This window comes from Mixophyes fleayi, chromosome 3, assembly GCF_038048845.1.
Source record: "Mixophyes fleayi isolate aMixFle1 chromosome 3, aMixFle1.hap1, whole genome shotgun sequence".
In the NCBI taxonomy this organism is placed as follows: domain Eukaryota; kingdom Metazoa; phylum Chordata; class Amphibia; order Anura; family Limnodynastidae; genus Mixophyes; species Mixophyes fleayi.
Genome location: NC_134404.1, coordinates 220,095,740 through 220,102,260, shown reverse-complemented (window position 1 = coordinate 220,102,260; position 6,521 = coordinate 220,095,740). Strand labels below are relative to the sequence as shown.

Below are 6,521 nucleotides of genomic sequence, written 5' to 3'. Positions count from 1 at the left end.
GAAGGGTCCTATTAAAAGTTTAAGATGAGACCCAAAGATCACCAGCGCTGTGTTGGTGCAAAAGAAATCTTGGTTTCTGCAATGATCTGGAAATGTAGGTGTGTTGGTGTGCCCACTGCTGCTTTGTAAGAAACTTCCTTATTCTACCCAAGTCATCTATCTGTGCAAACTAGTGGTCTTCTACTAACGCCACCATCTTGCTCACAAGCGCATGCACCTTGATGGAAATATAGGTACACTGATGGAAATCAAGTTGCATGGATCATTCAAAGCTGGCTTAGTGCTGGCAGCGGACATGTTGTGCTTCACAATAGATGCCCAGGAGATTAAATATTTGTGCCCTGAACCAACATTCATAAGAATGAAGCCCATCATTTCGTAAGCAACTAATGACACCACTGAAGCTTGATGCACTTTGTCATATTAATTTATTATGAAGTACAATGCAGACATTTACTATTCAAAAATTATCAGCTGATATTTTCACACATGTGAATTCAGCGAACAGAAAGTATGGTTAAAGTAATAATAAAGTATTTTCTACTTATATGGCTCCAGTAGTAGAAATTAATCTCTTCCAAATGTTTCTTGTTGTAATCTTTGAACATGGATTTTAAATTTCCCTGTTATAATTGTGTTAAAGTAGAGATGCTTTTTGCATAAAAAACAAACGTCAAATGGTTGCATGACATCTGATACATGTGTACACATGTCTACATCTCAGCAGGTCTATGTGCCTTATACTTCTGTACCATATGCTGAACAGCATTTATTTACTAGCTCTCCAAGTGCTTGTACAAGTTCTGCTGTGTACTTACTGGTGCAGGTATGTATGGGGGTTCAACCTTAAGGGCTTCCAACGAGACCCAGTCAATATGCTCAAAAAATGGATGCTGGCGGATGTTTCCATGAACTCCCAATCGCATGTCTTGATCTTTACAGAGGAGCTGAAAAAGTAATTTGATTGTGATTTAGGGACTTTGATTTACACAGCAAGGAGCACAGACTTTTCAGGGACTGCATTTCTACACATTACAATCAATTTACAAACAGAAACAGAGGCATATAGCATGATTTGTCCATGGCTACAGGAGGTTGATACTGAGATCATATTTCACTATCATCATCTATTTCTATAGCGCCACTAATTCCGCAGCGCTGTACAGAGAACACACTCATATCAGTCCCTGCCCCATTGGAGCTTACATTCTTAATTTCCTAACATAGACTGTCACGAACAGCACTCACCTGAGTCTGCGTGATGCATATGTGACACAGGGTTAACAAAAAAATACAACTACCTTGTCTGTCCAAAATGATTAAATCCTTCCCTATCTATGCCACCCACTAGCTTTGCGATACTAATTATGCAACCACCAAGGTTTTTTCGGACAAGAGCTGACACTCTTATTTAGGAAGCCTTCGGTTCTCCCTAGCATTAATCTAACACAATTTACTTTAATCAGAGTTCACATAAACCACAAGGTTTGCACAGTTTCAATTATGTAGCGTCTGGACCAAACTGTCGCCGGAATTCGTAAGAACACAGAGACTAGAACTTATTAAGTGTAATTTAATATGAAAAATACATCCACAATGCTTAAGATAAAACAGATAATAAAAGACATACAAATATAGTGCAATTGTTTCTTATAAAATAAAAAGGATGAAACACAGAATTGATACCTCACTTAGAATCAAGTTTCTGGTGCTGGGAGAAGCAGAAAAAATGGGACCTCTTCAATCAAATGACTCCCTCAGAGTGAACCAAGACTTACATTTACACTATAGTTTTAAAACCCAGCTACAGGACCCCCCAGCCCCCTTTCCTGTGAGGTCAGAACCAACAGGATGGTAGAATGCAAATTATGGTTTTATGACTCTGCTGTTGGAATACCTTTAAGTCAAGTTTTCTTTACACCGTCCTAACTTTTCAACAGTATGGTTTACACACATGATTTTACCTCCACACAACAGGTCATACGTTTCCCTTCATTTGCATACCACACATGCCTCTGGTATGTATGATATTGGAAAAAATGAGATGATATTTTCCTGTGACCCTATTCAGCTTGAATCTGTCATTAACATACAACCCAGTCTCTGCAGTCGGCCTGTCTGGGGCCTCCCAAACACGTGTTAGATTTCATTGTCTTGCAAGAGATATCCTCAAAGGCTTTCACATTTGCGTCCTGCCATAAATGATATAAGGTGCTACCCTTATCTACCAGCCCCCTCTGGGTAGTTTAACATACACAAAACCCATTGATCTAACAGCTTCTAAGAGAGCCATGTCACACTATTTCTTGGAAGTAATTCACAAACATATATTTGCAGATTTATGCCTAAAAATTAGCTTGCACATGACACTCAGCATAGATGCTAACATGGTCCAAGTTGAAACCATGGCCCCATAACTGTGATGCAGCAATGCTAACCACTGTGTCACCATGCCACCAAAAGCCTTTACATAAATTAAAATATGTGCAATTAGAGCACATTTCCTTTTACACACTTTCTTTAAAATATATATTTAGATACATACAATAATTTGAGAACAATGCAAGATTATACTATTTGCAGGTTAGTGTATTGTATCGGTCATCAAAAAATATATTGTTTTAATACACACTTGTAAATGAATGCAATTTATATGGAACACTAAAACAGTTTGAGGAACACTGGGACATGCAGATAACAGTTAGTGATGGTGGTGCTTTAGATCAGCTCTGTAACCAGTCTCCCACATAATCACATACTTACCTACTTTCAGTAGGGGACGTCCGGGAGAGGGGCGTGACTAATGGGCAGGAGGGGGCGGGGCACCTCGTATCCCGTCATTTTGGCCCCGCCCCCACGAGCAAAATTATGTTTTGTCGCGGGGGGGGGGGGGGGGGGGGGGGGCAAAATGACGCGATTCTCTGTGAATCACGTCATTTTGACAAAGGAGTCCCAGGATGCGGGAGAAATGCCAGTTGACCCGAATTTCGGGAGTCTCCCGGCCTTTCCGGGAGAGTTGGTAAGTATGCATAATCATCTTCTCACACATCTAAAAACAGGTTACAGTTTGAAGGCAGTGGGAAATTACTCGGTAGTGTGGAGTACAATGAAGTTATCACACCTAGCACAAGGTTCTTTAGAAGATCTACTGACTACCATCAGCTACTGGACCCAGTGAGTCTAACTGTCAATGCTGTCAACTGTCATGGTTATTGCCATCACAGAAATAATGACAGACGACACGAGTGCCCATGCAGTATGAAAACAAACCCCTTCTCTAGAACCAGACGAGAAGGGAGGGTCAGTTAAAATAATTGGTGAAGGACAGTTATTGTTAGATAGTTTTATCATTTCTACTGTGACTGGTCCATGTTTTGTGTCTCCACCTTCTGCTATAGCTCCTTCTTCCAAAAGTACCATACCACCAGTAATTGCAGAGAAATGCCAGTATTATTGTCTGCCTTACAATAGTCACCACCAGCCACTGCAGTTGTTATTCCTCTATCTTATGTAGCAAGTGTTCCCCACACCTCTTACATTGTAAGCTCATTTGGGCAGGGCAATTTTTACCTTTTGTTTCATGTCATTACATGTAGTCTGTGTCATGAGCTGAATAATATTTCAGTACTTTATAAATAAATAACAACAATAATAATACTGGCAGGCTAATTGGCTGCTGACATAAATGCACCCAAGTGTTTTTGCCCTTCTGTGGTAGAAAATTTAGACTATCAGTTCCAATGGCACAGGGACTAATGTGAATTATTACGTTTTATATACAGTGCTGCATAATATGCTTGTGCTATATAAATGAACAATAAGGCAAAACGAATATGTCGAGAAGACACCAGTAACAATAGAACGTTTCTTCCAGCTCTCATATTCAGTTTGTCTGCAAGGCGTAGGACATACACATCTTCATGTGTGACCCTTCTTTCATTGTTCTTACACTTCATGTTAGTTACTTCTATTTATAAATAACAGTATTGATAACTATTTCCACTAGCAGTCCAGCAGCAGCCGGAGCATAGTGACACAAGTTGTAACTCTCCAGCTGTCGTAGGAGGACACGCTCCACCTGGTATGCTGGGACTTGTAGTTCTATGGTAGCGAAACAGGGTGATCGCACAGATGCAGTTAATAAGCATAATCAAAGACTCTATCTCACTTCATTTTTCTCTCCACCTGCAGCTCGTCAATCAGCATCTGGTCATCAGTAGGTGCCCGAGTCCTCTCCATCCTCCTCTCCCTGTGCACAGCCATGTGTGTGCCAGCGGTAGTGCTGGAAGACTGATGGTATTTACTGTGCTGTCTATGGCGGCAGCGAGATGGTTACTTCCCAGTGACGTCACTGCCGTCTGGGTGGCTGATATGAAATGGAGAGCGAGTCCCTACGAGTGTACTCTGCACTGCTGTCTGCACTGGGTAATGCTGCCCAGCAATGGAGAATAAGGGGGGGGAACATTACTGCAGCGCAGGTGTATTTAAGCCTGGGGGGCGATGCCACCCACAGAGATGGCAAATCCAGGGTCTACCAACCGGATGAGTACCATATCTCCAAGGTTGGGCCTATAATGAGGCGAGTGGCATGGGCATCATGATAAAAACAGTAAGTGGGCACACCTTAGTGATACATGCCTGAAAGCAATTGGTGTGTACATATTATGTCAAGATTTCTATCCATTCTCTGTGCCAATGGAAACCATCTTTCATGGATGGTGCCACATTTAAAATTGGATTTCATGCTTCCAGGACATGCTTGTAAATGAGAGCTGACACCCAATTTATCTCTTCCTGGTTACATATTTTAAATAAATATAACTGGTAATGTTCTCCATAGTTTGACTTATTAGGTTACAACAGGGTGTTTGACTTGGTGGCTTATCAAGTGTTGTCTAACACCCAGAGCTTTCTGTTCAGATAATTTGTCTTTAATATAATTTTTCCTGCAATCATGTTTCTGTGTTAGATTATATTTGTGGACCACCACATTTACAAAAAAAAAAAAAATGTGTTTCCTCTCCCCATATACCCATTGTTTGGGTTTGGGTCCCTTCTGAACTCACACAGCGACTATAATACAGCTGCTCTCTGCTGTGGGACATGCTCCCTTCTTAAACTACTAGGATGAGTCCTCTAGTAAACATGGCTCCTGTCTGGGTTAGAAGCTGAAGGCTTTTCATTGAGGGTTCTCATTCACTGTTTGTAGGAGTTTGTATCCTGAGCCCAGTTCTCGCAGCCAACACTGACCACTCTCTACTGGTTATTAGTGCTGGCAGTGAGACTCTGCCATATGGTAACACAGCACCCAATGAATACATGAGGGAAGGTGTGCCTAATTCACAGGGGTTTTTACAAAGGTGTACAATACTTTTAACTACAGTCAGCATAAACCTAATTGTATGAAAAGCATTGATATTTACTTCTGTACTTGCAGAGAGTCTAACCAGGGAAGCCACTGTTCTGACTGAACATAATAAGCGAATTAGAGAGCACAACATGACACTGGAAAAGTTAAATACAAGCTTTGATCAGGTAAGAAGTCTTAGATTGGCTATTAACATGCAATTATTCTCACTAGAATGGAAACATTACGGCTAAAACTTCATATCTTCCCCAGGATACACTTACTATTATCTTGTGTTTTTGTGTCTCCACGCTCAAATGCCAACAAAATGATTCCCCCGTGTCACTTGTTAATTTCCTTCATATTCCATTCCAGCTTTGTTTTTGGAATATCTGATCTAAATTAAGTTCTATAGAACGGTACCAAAAACAAATATCAGTAGTAGGTGCAATTCTCTCTCTATTTGGAAAGTTAAAAAAGAGATATGAAGAAGTGGTTTTGACATGTGTTGTTTTTTTAGATTTCTTTTGTTTTTTTTTAAATGACCTCTGATTAATTGAGCTACAAAAGTAGATATCTTAATTGTCTCTACTTTAACCTGAGTTCGCTGTCTGTGATGCAGGAACACCTAACTTCCAAATACACAATTGGTTAAGAAATACTCTATTATTATTCTATGATTCTTGACAATTATTTAATAATTCCATCAGTCATCTTACATAGACTTGTATGGTTTTTCTCCACAGGTCCAGTCCAGACTTGTGCGTGTTGCAGCTGTAAAACCAGGTCACACCCACAGCAAAACCTCATTGTAAACCTGTTCCATCATAAGGATCATTTAGTAGATATATTGTGATTAGGCTCAATATGTAAATCTTAGTTCTTAAATATTTTGAAATTCATATATATATACACACACACACTTTCTTAAAAAAATATTATTGATAAAGAATAATGGGTGTCTTTGGAAATGATCAAAGATGTTGTTGCATAATATGATGTGCAATGTATCCCAATATGAATTCAAAGCCGCATTTGTAAATAAACAGTTTCTAATTTGACCTTTTATGAAAATTTAAATCCTATTAATAGTGCATTGAAGGCAATGGAAAGGTATTCTGAAACACTATTTTTCATTTTAAAATTAGTACGTGCTTCTCATAGTAATACTTGC

General features: G+C 39.7%; 1 long non-coding RNA gene across 1 annotated transcript; it reads left to right on the top strand.

Annotated features, from left to right (window-relative positions):
• Positions 1-3,998: 3,998 nt before the first annotated feature.
• On the top strand, positions 3,999-6,287 carry LOC142142883 (uncharacterized). Its single transcript, XR_012689376.1, has 3 exons — positions 3,999-4,425; positions 5,438-5,535; positions 6,094-6,287. It is a non-coding gene; the product is annotated as an uncharacterized LOC142142883 (long non-coding RNA).
• Positions 6,288-6,521: the final 234 nt, after the last annotated feature.